At 36.8% G+C, this 21,413-nt stretch overlaps 1 protein-coding gene and 1 non-coding gene across 8 annotated transcripts in view; both read right to left on the reverse strand.

Moving 5' to 3' along the window:
* MACROD2 (mono-ADP ribosylhydrolase 2) overlaps positions 1-21,413 on the reverse strand; it is a 2,104,525-nt gene that overhangs the window by 1,713,175 nt on the left and 369,937 nt on the right. The gene's annotated exons all lie outside the window — the stretch shown is intronic.
* On the reverse strand, positions 7,758-7,863 carry LOC129474977 (U6 spliceosomal RNA). Its single transcript, XR_008654716.1, has one exon. It is a non-coding gene; the product is annotated as a U6 spliceosomal RNA (small nuclear RNA).

A 21,413-nucleotide genomic window follows, 5' to 3' on the forward strand; every position in this document is an offset into this window, starting at 1 on the left:
GCTATGCGGCATCATTTCTGAGGGCTCTGTTCTGTTCCATTGATCTATGTCTCTGTTGTGGTACCAGTACCATGCTGTTTTGGTTACTGTAGCCTTGTAGTATAGTTTAAAGTCAGGTAGCGTGATGCCTCCAGCTTTGTTCTTTTGGCTTAGGATTGACTTGGCAATGCGGGCTCTTTTTTGGTTCCATATGAACTTTAAAGTAGTTTTTTCCAATTCTGTGAAGAAAGTCATTGGTAGCTTGATGGGGATGGCATTGAATCTATAAATTACCTTGGGCAGTATGGCCATTTTCACGATATTGATTCTTCCAACCCATGAGCATGGAATGTTCTTCCATTTGTTTGTATCCTCTTTTATTTCATTGAGCAGTGGTTTGTAGTTCTCCTTGAAGAGGTCCTTCACATCCCTTGTAAGTTGGATTCCTAGGTATTTTATTCTCTTTGAAGCAATTGTGAATGGGAGTTCACTCATGATTTGGCTCTCTGTCTGTCTGTTATTGGTGTACAAGAATGCTTGTGATTTTGTACATTAATTTTGTATCCTGAGACTTTGCTGAAGTTGCTAATCAGCTTAAGGAGATTTTGGGCTGAGACAATGGGGTTTTCTAGATATACAATCATGTCATCTGCAAACAGGGACAATTTGACTTCCTCTTTTCCTAATTGAATACCCTTTATTTCCTTCTCCTGCCTGATTGCTCTGGCAAGAACTTCCAGCACTATGTTGAATAGGAGCGGTGAGAGAGGGCATCCCTGTCTTGTGCCAGTTTTCAGAGGGAATGCTTCCAGTTTTTGCCCATTCAGTATGATATTGGCTGTGGTTTTGTTGTAGATAGCTCTTATTATTTTGAGATACGTCCCATCAATACCTAATTTATTGAGAGTTTTTAGCATGAAGGGTTGTTGAATTTTGTCAAAGGCCTTTTCTGCATCTATTGAGATAATCATGTGGTTTTTGTCTTTGGTTCTGTTTATATGCTGGATTACATTTATTGATTTGCGTATGTTGAACCAGCCTTGCATCCCAGGGATGAAGCCCACTTGATCATGGTGGATAAGCTTTTTGATGTGCTGCTGGATTCGGTTTGCCAGTATTTTATTGAGGATTTTTGCATCAATGTTCATCAAGGATATTGGTCTGAAATTCTCTTTTTTGGTTATGTCTCTGCCAGGTTTTGGTATCAGGACGATGCTGGCTTCGTAAAATGTGTTAGGGAGGATTCCCTCTTTTTCTATCGATTGGAATAGTTTCACAAGGAATGGTACCAGTTCCTCCTTGTACCTCTGGTAGAATTCAGCTGTGAATCCATCAGGTCCTGGACTCTTTTTGGTTGGTAAGCTATTGATTATTGCCACAATTTCAGAACCTGTTATTGGTCTATTCAGAGATTCAACTTCTTCCTGGTTTAGTCTTGGGAGGGTGTATTTGTCGAGGAATTTATCCATTTCTTCTAGATTTTCTAGTTTATTTGCATAGAGGTGTTTGTAGTATTCTCTGATGGTAGATTGTATTTCTGTGGGATCGGTGGTGATATCCCCTTTTTCGTTTTTTATTGCATCTATTTGATTCTTCTGTCTTTTCTTCTTTATTAGTCTTGCTAGCGGTCTATCAATTTTGTTGATCTTTTCAAAAAACCAGCTCCTGGATTCATTAATTTTTTGAAGGGTTTTTTGTGTCTCTATTTCCTTCAGTTCTGCTCTGATTTTAGTTATTTCTAGCCTTCTGCTAGCTTTTGAATGTGTTTGCTCTTGCTTTTCTAGTTCTTTTAATTGTGATGTTAGGGTGTCAATTTTGGATCTTTCCTGCTTTCTCTTGTGGGCATTTAGTGCTATAAATTTCCCTCTACACACTGCTTTGAACGTGTCCCAGAGATTCTGGTATGTTGTGTCTTTGTTCTCGTTGGTTTCAAAGAACATCTTTATTTCTGCCTTGATTTCATTATGTACCCAATAGTCATTCAGGAGCAGGTTGTTCAGTTTCCATGTAGTTGAGCGGTTTTGACTGAGTTTCTTAATCCTGAGTTCTAGTTTGATTGCATTGTGGTCTGAGAGACAGTTTGTTATAATCTCTGTTCTTTTACATTTGCTGAGAAGAGCTTTACTTCCAACTATGTGGTCAATTTTGGAATAGGTGTGGTGTGGTGCTGAAAAAAATGTATATTCTGATTTGGGGTGGAGAGTTCTGTAGATGTCTATTAGGTCCACTTTATGTAGAGCTGAGTTCAATTCCTGGATATCCTTGTTAACTTTCTGTCTCGTTGATCTGTCTAATGCTGACAGTGGGGTGTTAAAATCTCCCATTATTATTGTGTGGGAGTTTAAGTCCCTTTGTAGGTCACTGAGGACTTGCTTTATGAATCTGGGTGCTCCTGTGTTGGGTGCATATATATGTAGGATAGTTAGCTCTTCTTGTTGAATTGATCCCTTTACCATTATGTAATGGCCTTCTTTGTCTCTTTTGATCTTTGTTGGTTTAAAGTCTATTTTATCAGAGACTAGGATTGCAACCCCTGCCTTTTTTTGTTTTCCAGTTGCTTGATAGATCTTCCTCCATCCCTTTATTTTGAGTCTATGTGTATCTCTGCACGTGAGATGGGTTTCCTGAATACAGCACACTGATGGGTCCTGACTCCTTATCCAGTTTGCCAGTCTGTGTCTTTTGATTGGAGCATTTAGCCCATTTACATTTAACGTGAATATTGTTATGTGTGAATCTGATCCTGTCATTATGATGTTAGTTGGTTATTTTGCTCGTTAGTTGCTATAGTTTCTTCCTAGCCTCGATGGTCTTTACAATTTGGCATGTTTTTGCAGGGGCTGGTACCGGTTGTTCCTTTCCATGTTTAGTGCTTCCTTCAGGAGCTCTTTTAGGGCAGGCCTGGTGGTGACAAAGATGGTTCTAATACATAGAATTGAGATTGCTGCTGTTAGTGGATAAGAAAGCAAAGCATATTATGTTATCTAAAAGGTCAGTAGACTGCTACAGCCAGCTATATTTCTCAAACATGGCTGAAACAATATTTTCCACTCATACTCTTTTTATGATGTGCCCAACACTCCTCACACAGACAGGGAAGTGTCTATTTTCCTGCCTCTTAAATCTGGATGGATTCATGACTATGATGGAAGTAGTACTCCATGAAGTAGTAGGATAAAGAAGTCACCCCTGCCTGTTTTGTTCAAGATGCTCACTTTCCAAATCCAGACATGCTGCCATAGGGAAGCCTGGACAGTCCATGAAGAAGCCCACTTGGAGAAAATAGAGACCCCCATCACACAGCTCTGGCTGAGCTCCTAGCAGAAGCCAGTGCCAATTTGCCAGCCGTGTGTGAGGTCCCTTGAAAGTAGATCCTCCAGGCCAGGCATGGTCGCTCATGCCTGTAATCCCAGCACTTTGGGAGGCCAAGGTGGGCGGATCACCTGAAGTCAGGAGTTTGAGACCAGCCTGTCCAACATGGTGAAACCTCATCTCTACTAAAGATATAAAAACTAGCCAGGCATGGTAGCTCATGCTTGTAATCCCAGCTACTTGGGATTGAGGCAGGAGAACTGCTTGAACCCAGGAGGCAGAGGTTGCAGTGAGCCGAAATTGCACCACTGCACTCCATCCTGGGTGATAGAGAAAGACTCCATCTCAAAAAAAAAAAAAAAAAAAGAAAGAAAGTAGATCCTCCAGCCCCCAGGTGAGCCATCTCAGTTGATGCCCTGTGGAGCAGAGATGAGCTATAACTATTGAGATTTATGGACTAAATAAGTTATTTCATGTTATTTTAGGGCACCAATTTTGGGGAGGTTTGTTATGAGGTAATAGATAGCTGATTAAACCACCAATAGTAAGACCTATTAAAACTTACTAAAAAAATAGTAAGAGGTTATTATGTGGGAACACTCTGCTGACAATTTTAAACATAATAATTCAGTTTATTCTCGTAAGAATCCCATGGCACAGAGAGTGTTATTATTCCCAATTCATATATGGAAACACTGAAACACACACACAGAGACTAAGTAATTTACCCAAAACTTAATTCAGCTCACAAGTGGCAGAACTAGGCTATCAACCAGAAACTCTGGCTACAAAACTAGCACCCTTAACCATGACACTAAGCAGTCTGGAGTGCATTCCACTAAATCAGGATCCAATGGTTGTTCTTGAAATCCAGCTGAGGTAGTATCCGCTGCCCCAGGCCCTGCTGGGTCACATTCCTCTCTTTCCATCGGGAAAGACACACTACCAAATGTACTACTCCCTCCCCAAAGAAATAAGAGACTTCATTTCATAAAAGGGCCCTCTCCACTCCCAATAATCTCAAGGCTGAAATGAAAAATAGCCAATCTTTACCAGACCTTTTTAATAACACTTGTATTAGTGAAAACAATATACATTTATCATAAAAAATTGGAAAGCTAATTTTTAAAATATGCATAACAATACTCAGAGATACCCACTGTAAACATTTTGATAGTTTCTTTCCTTTTTTCCATTTCAAATTTGCTCTTAATATCATTAAAATCATAAGACATGTAGAGTTTTGTATGCTGATTTTGTCACAATTACATAGTATATTTCCGTGTCATCACAAAAAAACCTCTGAACACATAAATGGTTACAAAATAATTCTCTCCATAGATAAAACTTGATTCTGTATTTTATTGATGGATATCTGGTTGCTTCCACTTTTTTTATCTTTTAAATAATTCCACACTGAACATCTTTCTTTCAATTTCCTCAGGCTAGCTTCTAAAACAGAAATTACTGAGTTAAAAATACATGGATTAGTGGGGTCTTTGCAACATATTTCCAGAAAGTTACCTTTCTGGAACTTCTAGTCAGTGTCAGTGTCACAACTCACTCTGTCTTATATTAGTTATCATTTAAAATATTATTTTATAATTTGATAGGTTACAAGTGGTATCTCTTATGTTAATTTTGTTAATGACCTGTATATGCACTGTTGGGAATGTAAATTAGTTCAGCCACTGTGGAAAGCAGTTTGGAAGTTTCTCAAAGAACTTAGAACTACCCCGCAATCCCATTGCTGGGTATATATCTATAAGAAAACAAATCATTCTACCAGTTTCTATTCTGCAACACTGTTCACAATAGAAAGACATGGAATCAACCTAGGTGCCTGTCACTAGTGGATTGGATAAAGAGAATGAGGTACATATACACCATAGAATACTACACAGCCATAAGAAAGAACGAAATCGTATCTTTGCAGCAACGCAGATGCAGCCAGAGGTCATTATCCTAAGTGAATTAATGCAGGAACAGAAAACCAAATACTGCATGTTCTCACCTAGATGTGGGAGCTAAACACTGGGTACTCATAGGCATAAAGCCAACAGCCATGAACAAAATAAAATACCTAGGAATACATAGAAAATGGGAACTACTAGAGAAGGAAGGGAAAAAGGGGAACAAGGGTTGAAAAACTAACTGTTGGGTACCGTGCTCAGTACCTATGTGATAAGATCATTTGTACCCCGAACCTCAGCATCATTCAATACATCCATGTAACAAACCTGCACATGTACCCATGAATCTAAAATAAAAGTTGAAAAAGATCCAATTCTATATATATTGGGGAAAGGGCAAATGACATCTTAATATCATTATAAAAATAGTGTTAGTCTTGCAGACACTTTGAAAGAGTCCATCCATCACTTTAAAAACTGCTAGGATACAGCAAGCAAAGGCTGATATCCACCTAAAATTCAATAAGAAATAGAATACTTTAAAAAAAAAACCTGTATGACTTTGGTATAAAAAATGGTTCTTGGAATAAGACACAAGAAACACAAATATTTAAGTGATAAACACATTTTTAATGCAAACAAATGTAAAAACACAAGCCATTCACTGATGGAAGAAACTTCCAACACAAGTATACATACAAATAATTATTATCCAGAATATGTAAAGAACTGCTACAAATCAATAAGAAAAATACAAATAACTTAGGAGAATATCAGGCAAAGAATATAGCTAAGGTACTTCAAAGAAAAGAAAATCCTAGGGGTCTATAAATATCTAAAAATGTGAACAACCCAATAGAAACAGAAAAATTCTAAGGAATACAACAACAAAGTGTTGATCATTAGATTGGTAAAACAAACAAAAATCCTAACAATTAATAACTCAAATACTAATGAAGGGAATGCAGTAACCACTTTAGAGAGAGCAGACACTGCAGATTGCCGACTTGACACCCATCTTCCCCTTCTTCCTTCCTAAAGGTATACTTTGTTCAGGTATCTCCTTCCTCCTGATGATATTTTTTAAGCAAAACTAGCCTTGCCCCCCAGCCAATCATCATGGTCTTGTAGACCCTTATAAGTAATCAATTTAGGCATTGGCATGTGATTTAATTTTAGCCAATGAAACATGAAAGAATGTAGCTAACACAAATTTCTAAAGAAAGTTTCTTTGCCCTTCAAAAGAGACATAGAGTAATAAACACCTCTGGCCATTGTTTTGTCTGCACCTGATTCCTCATGACCGGCGAGGAAAGCTATTGAGTCAACGAATTACCCAAATCTAGAGCAGTTCTACCTCTGGACTTCTTATTATATGAGGTGATAGGTTTCTTTATTTAAGCCACTTTAAATTCTATTGTCTGTTACCTGCAGTTAAAAATACTCTAACAGGGAAAGCTTAAAAATTTTGCAATATCTAGTATAGGTAAAAAATAGTCATCCCTTAAAACCCTGAAATTCCACTTCTAGGTATATTCGTCAAGAGAAACTCACACATGTGGAGTAGGAGATATAGAAAAGAATGTTCCTTGCAGTCTTATTTGTACAGGACACAACTAAATACAGTTTTGCAGTTAATGAATAAATTATCATTAAAATAAGTAATTATTGCTATTAATTATAACAGATGAGTAATTATTAATTCTAGTATATTTATAATCCCTTTTCTGTTCTTCCTGGAATAAGGCTGCTACTATTATGAGACCAAGACAACCCACTATAAAGCAACAAGTTGGAAGAAACATCGGTCGCTGACTGTGTGGAGGACCATACGCACCCTAGACCCTCTATTTGGACTTTTACACAAGTGACAAATCAACATCCATATTGTTGAAGCCATTCGTAATTTGAATTTTTGAACAGTCACAGCTAACGCTAATTTTAATTAAACAAATATGAAAACATAAACTGGAAAATACTATCAAATTGATGATAGTAGATGCCTATGGATAAGGAAAGAGGTAAGTGGATGAGAGTGGAAACTAATAATATTTCTACTTTATTATCATATTATATCCCATTTTTAATGAAGAAGCTAAAGCAAAAATATTCAAATGTTAACCTTTGTTAATTCTGTGTGGTGCATTGTTGTTATATTAGTCTCTGTACTTCTATGCTTATCTTCTAAAAAAAAAAATGGATCACATAGAAAAAGTTTAGCCAAAAAGGGGAAATTAAGGAATGAGAAAAAGAAGAAAAAGAAAACACCCTTTCCCAAAACAAGAAAATGTGCTCCTTCTATAAATACAAATTAAATCAATATTAACAAACAATGTATCTCCTATTAAGTTAAAGATGAACACTACTCAATGTTACTGAAGGGGCAGAGGTTAGAAGGATGCATATATCCTTTCTGGAGGACAATCTTGTAATTACAGCAAATTCATTAAATGAGTGTCATCCCTATAAACTGTAAGTTTTACCTCAAAGAAGTTATCCTAATAAATAGACATAATAAGCATAAAGATGTAGTTAGGAGTATTTTTATCTTTGTTAAATATGGAATGCTTCACAAATTTGCATGTCATCCTTGTGCAGGGGCCATGCTAATCTTCTCTATATCGTTCCAATTTTAGTCTATGTGCTGCCGAAGCGAGACAAGTATTTTTATCATAATTTGCTCACAATCTTGAAAAACTGGAAAGCACACAAACGCCCAGCTAGAGAGGCTAGTTATGTAGGTCACTGTGCAAAGTCATAAAACAAATAAGTTAGACACACCAAAAACAAAACAAAAACTACAGGCCAATATCTCTGAAGAATATTAATGCAAAACCTCACCAAAATACTAGCAAATTGCATTAAACAACATACTGAAAAGATCATTCATTATGACAAAGTGGGGTTTATCCCTGGGATGTAAGGATAGTTCAACATATGCAAATCAATTAGTGTGATACATCATATTTACAGAACAAAAGACAAAAACTATCTGATCATTTCAATTGCTGCTGAAAAAGCATTCGATAAAGTTATACATCCTTTCATGATAAAAACCCTCAAATAACTGGATATAGAACAAATGAACCTCAACATAACAGCCATATATGACAGACCCACAGCTAGCATCATACTGAATGAGGAAAGCCTTTCCTTTTAGATCTGTAACATGACAAGGATGCCCACTCTCACCACTGTTATTCAACATAGAACTGAAAGTCCTAGCTAGAGCGATAAGACAAAAGAAAGAAATAAAGGACATCCAAATTGGAAAGGAAGAAGACAAAGTTTCCTTATTTGCAGATGATATGATCTTATGTTTGGAAAAACATAAACACTCCACCAAAAACTATTAGAACTGATAAATTCAGTAAAGTTGCAGGATACAAAATCAACATGCAAAAATCAGTAGCATTTCTATATGCCAACAGTGAACAACCTGAAAAGAAAATTAAAAAAGAAATCCCATTTACAATAGCCACAAATAAAATTAAATACCTAGGAATTAACCAAATAAGTGAAAGCTCTGTACAATTAAAAATATAAAACACTGATACAAGAAATTGAAGATGACACACAAAAATGGAATGATATTCCATGTTCATGGAGTGAAATAATCAATATTATTAAAATATCCATACCACCCACAGCAATCTATAGATTCAATGCAATCTCTATCAAAACACCAATGACAATCTTCACAGAAATTTAAAAAAAATTATGTGGAACCAAAAAAAAAAAAAAAAAAAGCCAGAATAGCCAAAGCCATCCTGAGCAAAAAGAAAAGTAGTTGAAGGAACCACATTACCTGATGTCAGATTATACTACAGAGCTATAACAACCAAAACAGCATGGTACTGGCACAAAAACAGACACATAGCTCAATGGAACAGAATAGAGAACCCAGAAACAAATCCACACACCTACAGTGAACTCATTTTTGACAAAGGTGCCAAGAACACACCTTGGGGAAAAGACAGTCTCTTCAATAATTTATCCTGGGAAAACTGAATATCCATATGCAAAAGAATTAAACTTGATCCCTACCTCTCACCTTACACAAAAATCAAATCAAAATGGATTGAAGGTTGAACTCTAACACCTCAAGCTATGAGGAAACTCATAAGGGAAACTCTTCAGGACATAGGTCTGGGCAAAGATTTCTTGAGTAATACCCCACAAGCACAGGCAACCAAAGCAAAAATGAGCAAATGGGATCACATCAAGTTAAAAAGTTTCTGCACAGCAAAGGAAACAATCAACAAAGTGAAGAGACAACCCACAGAAAAGGAGAAAATATCTGTAAACTACCCATCTGACAAGGGATTAATAACCAGAATATACAAGGAGCTCAAGAACTCTATAGGAAAAAAATATTAATCCAATCAAAAAATGGGCAAAATAGTTGAATAGATATTTCTCAAAAGAAGACACACAAATAGCAAACAGGCTTAGGAAAAAGTGATCAACACCACTAATCATCAGGGAAATGCAAAGCAAAACTACAAAGAGATATCATCTCACCCCAGTTAAAATATCAACTCACCCCATTTGTTATTGCCTGTCTTTTATCCAAAAGACAGGCAATAACAAATGCTGGTGAGGGTGTGGAGAAAAAAAGGAACCATCGTACACTGTTGGTGGGAACATAAATTAGTACAACCACTACAGAGAACACTTTTGAGATTCCTCAAAAAACTAAAAATAGAGCTCTCATATGACCCAGCAATCCCACTGCTGGGTATATTCCCAAAAGAAAAGAAATCAGTATATTGAATAAATATTTGCACTCTCATGTTTGTTCCAGAACTGCTCACAACAACCAAGATTTGGAAGCAACCTAAGAGTTCATCAGCAGATAAATGGATAAAGAAAATATGGTACTTATACACAATGGAGTACTATTCAGCCAAACAAAATAAAAAAGAATAAGATGACCAGGCACAGTGGCTCACGCCTGTAATCCTAGCACTTTGGGAGGCTGAGGTGGGTGGATCACCTGAGGTCGGGAGTTTGAGACCAGCCTGACCAACATGGTGAAACCCTGTCTCTACTAAAATACAAAAAATTAGCCAGGCATGGTGGTGCATGCCTGTAGTTCCAGCTACTTGGGAGGCTGAGGCAGGACAATCGCATTGCACTCCAGCCTGGGCAACAACAACAACAACAAAAAAAGAATAAGATTCTGTCATTTGCAATAACATGGATGGAACTGGAGGTCATTATATTACATGAAACAAGCCAGGCACAGAAAGACAAACATCACATGTGCTCACTTATTTGTGGGATTTCAAAATAAAAACGATGGAATTCATGTAGACAGAGAATAAAAGATGGTTACCAGGGTCTGGGAAAAGTACTCAGGAGGCAGTGGGGAGGTGGGTGGGGATGGTTAATAGGTACTATATATATATATATAATGTTAATATATAATATATAATTAATTAACCATATATATACTATATATATGGTTAATAGGTACTATATATATATATATGAAGAATGAATAATACCTCATATTTGATAGCATAACAGGGTGGCTATAGTCATTTTAAAATAACTAACAGTATTAACTGAAGTATAACACAAAGGACAAATGCTTGAAGGGATGGGTACCCCATTTTCCATGATGTGATTATTACACATTGCATTCTTGTATTAAAGTATCTCATGTACCTCATAAATATATATACCTAGTATGTACCCACAAAAATTAAAAATAAAAAACAAGTTATAAAACAAGTACACTATTTTCCTAATTTGTAAAAAAAAAAAAAAGTTTGCATATAGGTACAAGTTGTAAACGTTTGAAACGCTTTATACCACCCAATGTTAATACTGGATAGTGGGAATTCAGATTATTTTTATTTTCCATTTATTTATTTGTTTGTTTATTTATTTAGAGACACGGCCTCATTCTGTCACCCAGGCTGGAATACCGTGGGGTGATCATGGCCCACCATAACCTCCACCTCCTAGGCTCAAGCAATCCTCCCACCTCAGCCTCCCAAGTAGCTGGGACCATAGGCATGTACCACCACGCCCAGCTAATTCTTGTATTTTTTGTAGAGACGGGACTTCATCATGTTGCCCAAGCTAGTCCCGAACTCCTAGGCTCAAGTGATCTGCCTGCCTCAGCCTCCCAAAGTGCTGTTAATTGAAACAAGTCTGATGGAAATAGACAGTAGTGGTCAGTTCATTTCTTGTAGTTAAAAAATGCACACATGGTTCCTGATAGCATAATATTCCAAGTCATAAATATTCATTTATTTTTTAATGAATCTGTAAGCATCACATATTAAAGATACTGAGGAGAAAAAATAGAATTAGGGTACATTCCACCAAAAATCATTCCTTGAGATAACAGGACAATTGGTGGTTTTCCTAAATTGTCTACTAATAAAAGATGTTGTTCATAAAGGACAAGTTGGAGGAAGTAATAAGGTTCAGAAGAGCCAAATGTAAATAGAAATGCCTATTAGGATTCTGGCACATTATTTAGTAGATAGCACATCCTGAACTGGTATACCTTCCTTCTTAATATTTTCTTTCATGTACATTCTAATATAAATTACCATGAACCCTTAATGTCACAGAATTTTTATTCCATGTTCTAATACCAATACACTTTTTTTCTTTTCTTTCTTTCTATATTTTTATTTTATTTTTATTTTTTGAGACGGAATCTTGCTCTGACGCCTAGGCTGGAGTGCAATGGTACAATCTCAGCTCACTGCAACCTCCACCTCCTGGGCTCAAGCAATTCTCCTGCCTCAGCCTCCCAAGTAGCAGGGACTACGGGTGTGTACCACCATACCAGCTAATTTTTTTGTATTTTTAGTAGAGACAGGGACAGGGTTTCAACATGCTGGCCAGGCTGGTCTCAAACTCCTGACCTCAGATGATCCACCTGCCTCAGCCTCCCAAAGTGCTGGGATTACAGGTGTGAGCCACCATGCCTGGCTTATACCTACACATTTGTTCCGGTTTCATATCTTGGATGACTCTGTTGCCTCCACTGACATGGCAATATTAGGCTAGATGTTAACCTGGATACACACCAGAAACCCCTGAAAGCTGCCCTATATTCCTAATGGATGTGTGGGTGATCTTGGCTGGGACATGTTGGCCCCATGTCCCATATCCTCATTTTAATAGCCAAGGCTTAGTTCTGGTTCTCTTGGCAAGGGTCAGTTTTCATTCTCCTAAAGCAAATGGTAGAGGATACCCTTTCTTAGCCAAGGAATTGTATTTCTGAATGCAGAACAGATAATAACTTGGGAATCCCATGGATTCTCCTGTAAACTTAAAACTGGCAGCCTTTGGAAAGCCTCATCTGTCTTCCCTGGAAGAGCGTAAGATGGAAATCAGCAGGATTAGGTCACATTCCAGAGTAGTAACACATCTCCATAATTGTGTACCCTTACCATCCTGTACAATCAGATTTTACTATATTTTAGTCTATATTTAGCTGCCCACTACTCTTTTCATGCTATTATCATTATTAGAATACTGGTCTCATTACATCGGTATTATTATTTAGCCCAAATCTATGTACTTTCTTTTTCATAATTGGCCTCTATAATTCAGCAATTTCCTCTATCCATCCCCAAAACTCACTACAAGGATGGGTGACCTCTCATATGTGCATTATGAATGTTCCTAGAGAATTTCCTCTGTCTTCCTTGCTTGCACTTACCACCATAGTAACTGATAAAGAGTCCAAAATCTACCTACTAATTAGGACTCTTTTCACCTCAAATTAACATGCTGTTGCTATCTTAGCACCTCTGATTCTCTCCTTACTATCTCTTCAAAAACTTTTCCTCTAGCTGCTTTCAGTCTCATTTCAAATACGTTTTGTGATCTAGAGCACATTCGTTAAATTGTTGCTGACCTTCTCACCCATAGACCACAAAAAAGTTTCTTTGTCATTTCTTTGAGATTGCTCAAGAACCTATATATCTATGTCATGAGATGGTTTTGTCCAACCTATAATCTATGTATAAGTGGATAGACCAACTTGGGAAAGTTAGTTATAAAGTCTTTGAAAAACAGAGAATATAGTAAAAGAGATCAGACTTATGAGGCACACTTTGCTATTCAATAAGCATTTGTTGAAAAACTGACCAAGGGAAGACACGTGGCAAACAAGGCATTAAACTAGGGGTCCTCTTAGAGTACCTGTTCTACCTTCTCCTTCTTACTGCTCTTGTTCCGTCCGAGTTTCTACTAAACACTCTCAAAGCAACAGATTACTTAGACATCACCACCCATTCCTCCTAATTAGCGAATTCTGAGACTTAGATGATAGTAAAATCAATCTAAACAAAACAAACAGAATGCTAGTAAGTTGGATAAAGTGCTTTAAAAAATTGTAAACTGTCTGAGCCTGAATACCACGTTTTTGTTAGAATACACGTAAATAGTTGCTTGAACGAGCATCTGCTATACAATTACTAGAAATCAGCTATATTAGAATGGAGATGGTAATATCTGTTCTTTGTTCAGGGGCTCTTCCTTAAGCAGAATCAGATAATGTAGGAGCAAAGAAGCCAAGGGAAAAGAAAGTTTAAAAAAACAATTATAGAATGTGAGCCACATAGGAAGTCTACAGAACATAAGGCAAACAAAACAAAAACACTACATTCATACATCTTGTAGTGTTTATGTTTTTGCTATTCATATGGATTAAAAATTTATCTTTTTTCCCAAATATATTTGGGATCATTATTATTTTTGTGATAAAGTTAGATTACCTTAAACTTCAAACTTCAAGAAAATGCAAGCCTGATTTTCACAAGGGAATTGCTCTCCTCTTTTTTTTTTTTTTTTTTTTTGAGACAGAATCTCATTCTGTGGCCCAAGCTAGAGTGCAGTGGTGCAATCTCGGCTCACTGCAAGCTCCGCCTCCCAGGTTCACGCCATTCTCCTGCCTCAGCCTCCCAAGTAGCTGGGACTACAGGCGCCCACCACCACACCCAGCTAATTTTTTTGTATTTTTAGTAGTATTTTTTATATTTTTATTTTCACCATATTAGCCAGGACGGTCTCGATCTCTTGACCTCGTGATCAAAGTGCTGGGATAACAGGTGTGAGCCACCATGCCCAGCCTGCTCTCTTCCTTTCTAAAGTTATTTCCTTCCTACTATCACAACTCTAAATAATGAACAACTTGTGCTTATAGAAAAATCATCTTCAGGCCAGGTGTGGTGGCTCTCATCTGTAATCCCAGCACTTTGGGAGGCCAATGCAGGCAGATCATCTGACGTCAGGAGTTCGAGACCAGCCTGGCCAATATGGCAAAACCCATCTCTACTAAAAATACAAAAATTAGCTGGGCATGGTGGTGCATGCCTGTAGTCCCAGCTACTCCAGCCTGGGCGATAGAGCAAGACTCTCTCTAAAAAAAAGACCTTCAAATAAAAATAACCAAGAAAACAAGACATGAATATGATTTAAAAGTTCCTTATAATTACCTAAATAATGTATTGTACTTTCTATCAGAAAAACATTTCTCCCTTTATTAGAAGGCTATTTATACTTTCTGTTAAAACACTTTAAACTGAAAACACATAGGATATAATATAATTGTCTCTAACTTCTCTCAGATATAAGCTAGAAAGATTTGCTTGTAAGGAACAAATAATAACAACGACAATAATAATAATAGTGATAATTGTATTTAATTCATATATAAAATATAGGTAAAGCCATTAACTAACGCACTTAAAATCCTAGACAAAGTATAATTCAGGCAAATGTTTTAAAAATATGTAAATCCTACTTTCAAAAAAGTTTAGTTACTTAAAACCACTGTCAAACTAGGATTTTTGGCGGCAAACCTTTGACATTTATATTTTGCTAGTCCTTTCCTACTCTGTGGTCAGTCAAAATCCTTTGTTCTTTGTTAATAAGATATGATCTGATAAGCTTATTTCTGATTTGCCTTGGGGAAGAAAGGGAGGACAGGATTACACGTGAGCACTTCAGAGTGACAAGTCTGTTCCCTGGGCCACTGAAGAAAACAAAGAGGAGTTACATCCAAAGCCGCTCAAACAGTTGTGTGTTGCTTCTATGTAAATATGAAAATTAAACAACTACCAAAAAGCTCCTCGAATTTCTCCAAACAAAAATTAATAACTTTAAAAAGTGACACATTTTTTTACTCTTTTTCAAGTCTACCTTCAATTTTTAAAACAACTTTGAACATAAGAATGAATGCTCATTAAACTATAAATACATTTTGGCAATATTTATGTACTTTAAATAAACTTGTTAAGTCTAGATCTTAATTTTTAAACCCACACAGGAAACCTAGCAAAGTTTTGTGAATTTCCAGCATGAATACATTTCAAATGTCAAACAAAACAAAAAACAAACTTAACTAGTGAAAAAATTATAAAATGTTTTTAAATTCCTCAAATTTGAGGTTAATCATTTACAGAATGAACTGAGTCTAGTTAATATATAACATATTTATCAAAAATCATGCTTAGAAAATTTAAGTACCTTTATATTTTACAGAAAATTTCCCAATGGTAAATGTGACTTAATTTTTAACTTATTTTATTTGGAATAGATTGTAAAACATTTACATAATCCGAATCTAATCAACTGATACTTGATCCCCAAAAATCTTGCAAATAATCAGTTCATACCAGTTCCCAAGGGGCAATAAATGCTAATTGTAGTAAATCTGCTTCCTGCAGACAGTGCCAATGAAGGGCAATTTCCATAGTCATTAACAAACAGATAAAATAGAAAACAGTCTTTGACTTTACTTTAAACATGTTTCTTTCAACATTAAGCATGTTAATGTACCCAAGTAGTCTAGACTGCAGAGAAATAGCAAAGAGATAATCTCCAATACAAGGAGAACTACAGAGCCAGTTTCCAGAAAAAAAAAATCTGACAATTTCAGAAAATCTTCCTTTCAGAAAGTCTATTTGTGTATCTAAAATTAGCACCAATACTCCAGAAATAGTGAAACAATAAGATGGTTTCAAAATGATGACCACTTTGGTCCAAACTGACAGCAGTAGCTGGCTACACAGAGAAAATCACGTGCTTCAGGGCAATCCACTTGTATAATATCTTGTTGATCCACATCTCAATAGTCAGACATATATTGATCTGTTCCTATTAACTGTTAGTCATTCCTCCAAAGCTGTATTTTATACTAATCATTGCCAAAGATAAGGAATTTGTCCTTTGATTTGTAATTAAGTCTCAGAACCAGCGTTAGATACTGTTATCTCAAAGTCTAGCATCCAGGAGAGAAGGCAAAAGCATTTCTCAAATTGTTTCATTCCCAAAGAGAAATTGTTAAAGCACACAGTTCAGTTTAACATTAGTGAATTGTTTCTTTTGAACTGATCCTGGCCCCACTCATCACTATGAAGATTAAAAGCAACTATCCCCAGGTTTCAACTCAGTCTTAGTATGTGCTTTCTTGGATTTAGTACTGAACTATTACATCCACCACTTTATTTGAAGTCCATAATAGGAAATTAGGTGGGTTCCACATACCTGTCTTCATAAATAAAGGAACTAAGGCTCAAAGAGCTCCAGTTATTTTCTCAGGGCCACATAGAAAGTATCATATAGAAATGATTGACTCAATCTGCTTCCTCCAAGTCTCTAACTTTTTCAAGGATCATTTTAAGTCTTTTTTTTTTTTTTTAACATTTTAAAACAAGTGAAGGGGACAGGGCACTGGGGAATGGCAAGGGGTCAAGGACACAGCTTTGACCTATATCAGCTGGAGCTGTATATGCTCTATCTGCATGGCCATATAAGGAGGTGCTGAAGAGGGAAGAAAGTAGGGATCAGCAGGCTTCTAGTCTTGCACCAGCTACTGCCACACCCCGTGACTTTTACTATCTTATTCTGAATCACAATTCCTCCTTTCTTTCCTGGGAGGCCGAGGAGGTGCTTTTTCTCAGTTGTGATTTTTAATTGCATTTCTCCCAGTCCCCAAAGTGTAACAGTCCAACTTGAGTGTTGGGGAAAAGAAGGGTGTACCAGAGGGTGGGCAAGCAGGCAGGCAGGCAGGGAAATAACCACTCTGATTTTGCTTTGATATCTGTTTCAAGTCCTGTAATGACAGATCTCATTCCAGTGCAGAATGTTTTGGAAATATAGTTAAAAGGGTTATGTGATTGTTTTTAGGTACATTTTAAGTGTTGACTAATAAAAGGCAAATATCAGAACAAAAGAACAGTTTAATATAACATTTTTAAAATCTTTTGGTATTCTAAGGCATCCGTGACCTGCTAAAATCTAATTATTTCTCCAATACCCTTTGGAATTGTTCAGAAAGATGTGGTATAGTTTCTAACTAGTGCGTTAAGCATCTGGCCTGACTTCACAGAATTACAGATAGTTGAATGTGCACTCTCTATATATTTTATTAACATCCTATAGGCTTATGCTAAGATGTAATGCTGATGTGCCCTGACATGCATCACTACCTGTTGACAGAAAAATCTGGGCTAGACTTGAGAGGGTCTACAAATAGAGTATCTTTTAAAGATGTTTTGGCAATTTTAACAGAAACTCTGGCTTAAGAAAAAAAAGACAAAGACAAAAAGAGCAGTTTCAAGTTTATAAATGTATAAAATATGCCCAAGTTTCAGCATGCTAAAACCTCTGAAAATGAGCTGATCCTTAGCATCCACTCCTTCCTTCTCAACCTAAGAGTACCCCATTTTCCTTTGGATCATACCCTGTCCTCCATTCTCAGTTGTGTGTCTGAGTAAGGCTGGGCTTATCTGCAGCTCCTGCAGTGGGCCTAAGCTCACCAGCATATCTCCCTGCCCATGTAATAGGTTCAGGAATGAACCTGTGATCAGTTTAAGCAAATGAGAAACAGTGACCCCCAGGGCTCTGTGCAGGGGCTTTTGGAGGACACTTCTCTCCCTTGAACATTGTGTTATGGGAATGTGATATGTGGAACTGTTATTGCCTAAGAGGAAATCCCAGAGCTGCCAAAGGTCCACTGTATATAGCCTGAGGAGGCTGCCAACAATGAGAAAGGCAGGACAGAGAGCCAGAGAGAAACTGTATTCTTACTGACATATTTTAAGCCACTGTATCAAGCTTTACCTGAAGTTGTACTATACATTTTAACTTCTCGGTTACATGAACCAATGGATTCCAATTGTTGATTTTGCAGGTAAGGCTTAGATCTTCAATGACTTGTAAGCAAAAGTATCTTAACTGATAACAGTCCAAGACATTTAATATATCAAAAGTATGAACTATTTTTTCTTTTCTTTTCTTTTTGAGATGGAGTTTCGCTCGTATTGCCCAAGCTGGAGTGCAATGATACAATCTCAGCTCACTGCAACCTCCACCTCCTGGGTTCAAGTGGTTCTCTTGCCTCAGCCTCCCAAGTAGCTGGGATTACAGGCACGTGCCACCACGCCTGGCTAACTTTTTGTATTTTTACTAGAAACGGGGTTTCACCACGTTAACCAGGCTGGTCTCAAACTCCTGACCTCAGGTGATCCTCCCGCCTTGGCCTCCCGAAGTGCTGGGATTACAGGCATGAGCCACTGCGCCCATCCAAACTGTGTTTTCTTTACACAATTTTGAAGATTTTATTCTCATGAAGAATGCTGAGGGAAAGGAAAATCATGAAGAATGTTTCTTAGACTTAAAAGAACCTTAATATCTTCTAAGATTAAATCTCAGAACTTCATAGTTGGAGGTAGTTTGGGGATAATCTAGTCCTACTAGTTTCTTTTACACAGGGAGTTAATAAATATGTATATGATGAATGAATGAATGTGAAGACTGAATGAATGAATGTGTGAATGAGGTAGCTTAACTCTAGACAGACCTGAATTGTATTGTTCCATGAAATGACTGTGTGTTTTAATCAGTTTCAGCTGGTAGTTGGTAACTAAGACACAGATTTGAGGCTTCTGTGTGTATGCTGTTTTTTCATTTTTTTGTCTGGATATACAAGTAAATGGCAGAACCTGGGAAACCCAATTCCAAATCCAATCTCCTTTCATGTCCACTAGGGAACATCTCGCATCTTCTCATAAAAACAAACAAAGAACACCACAAAGTCCTTTGAGATGACAAGTTTAGATAGTCCTAGAGTTTTAAAACTGGGATATGTTATTGAAGTTCATTTCCAAATGAGTTGCTTTCAACCTGAAATGCATTTCCTCATGTACAATGTTAGATTCACAGGCTAGCCAACAAAACAGAACAAAATGCAAAACAGCAAACATCTTTTCAACCCAAAATATCTACTAGAACCCAACTAAGTGTTAAGTTCTGGGAACATGAGGTCATGAGATGTGTAAGTACAAGAGAAAAAAAAATCAATGAAATGCTCTCCTATTCCTGTCTTTTTCACTTCCATTTACTGACTATAAAATTACTTCAACCGGAAATTTGAAAAATTTCAAAAATCTGTTATTGGCCCTGTACTACCTCCCTTTGTGCATTCTTCTCCCATTCTTAGTGTCCTTTTTGTTCCAGGTGCGTGGAACAAATCTTAAATAATGACAGCTATCGTTTTACTGAGCACTTACTACGAGTCAGGCACTGAGCTAATAAACTCAAAGAGATTAAGTAATTTGTCTACAGTCATGTGGCAAAGCCAACATGGAGCCCAGCTGCGCTAGTCTCTGAAGCCCATGTTCTTAAACTACCCAGGTCTACTACACTGGTTGTCCTCTACCCTGAGCAGAGTCTTTCCTGATGTGAGAATCCACCTCCACCCTTCCTATTACAGCCAAAAGGGCTTCATGCTAAAGATTGCCAGCATCCCGTCCCCTTCAATCAAAACAGTCATTCCCTTATTGTAGCCAATGTGCCTTAGAAAACAAAAGAGGAGAGCAATCTGAAGTAACTCATGATAACCTCATGTTTCCAGAGACTGTACATACTATTTCAAAGGGGGCACACATTATTATAAGTTCACCTTCAACTAGTAGCATTTCAGGTAGCTGATAAGAGTGGAAGTGAAAAAATATGTAGGCAGAAAAAGAGTATATATTTTTGGACAGAATAGGAGGCCAGAGATTCTACTAAGAGTTTGCCTCCAAAGTCAGTACCCCAGTATGAATATATTTTCACAATTCCTTTTCTTTTCCTATATTTTAATCCATAGCTTAAAAAGGGAAAAAAAGCAACAATTAATAATTGGCATTTAATAAATCCTTGCTGCCTTTATTTGTCATGTGATGAAACCAAAGCCTAGGGCAACAAATATGAAGTCATATAACAAATGGCAGCCCTGGGAAGGGAACCCTCTGAACTGCTAACTCCCAGGCCAGTACAATTTATTTTTGATACCTATAACCCAATTTGCCAATTGATCTTTCTTTTCTGTTTAAGGCCTGCCTGAAGGAAGACGAAACTGATTAAATATGGATATAAACCCACAGGAATTTGACCAGGCAAAAATTTCCTTTTTTAAATAGAACCAACTCCCATCTAGAAATGGCTTCTAGAAATAATTATTTAATAAAATAATTTAATCCATGTGTTTGTTTCATAGTAACAGAAAAATATCCACCTCCCTTTCCTCCCAAAATTCAGCTGCTGCCTATCAGTTTAATTGTACTACCTAGCAGTTCAAGGAAATTGACTTTTCAATGGACATTAGAATCTAAAACTCCTAGATTTAATGGGTCTGTCCTCTGAGGCCCACAAAAGTGCAATCATAGAACAATAGAGTCAATACATTTCTTATCAAGGGTTCACCTACTTTGACATCACCCATTCTTGGAAGGGAACTCAGGTCAAACTGTTATCAAACAAACATATAAATAGATAAACTAAACGAAGCTAATGAAGAGACCACAATCAAATAGTCCTGGGAAAGACTATTAGCTGGCCTTCTTCAGAAACAAATGTGCAGGGAAAAATTGAGAAAGGACAAAGGAGAAAGTCATGCACCTCTAAGAACAGAGCAAATAAAGATATTAGTTTAAGGCAACGGTCCTCCAGGTAAATATAAAAGCTAAGTTCTTACCACCAACATGAACAAGTGAAATACACTTATTTGATGGAAAACTTATGGGCACAAAGCAATTGTTGACCAAATAATAGAAACCAGTCTACAAAAATCATAATTAAAAATAAAAGTATAATTATGTTAATTAGGCATAGAAATTTATAATCTCCACGTCTTACAATTGTCCAGTGTTTATTCATGTACCTAAATTAAAATAAAAT

Source organism: Symphalangus syndactylus, chromosome 24, assembly GCF_028878055.3.
Source record: "Symphalangus syndactylus isolate Jambi chromosome 24, NHGRI_mSymSyn1-v2.1_pri, whole genome shotgun sequence".
NCBI lineage: Eukaryota > Metazoa > Chordata > Mammalia > Primates > Hylobatidae > Symphalangus > Symphalangus syndactylus.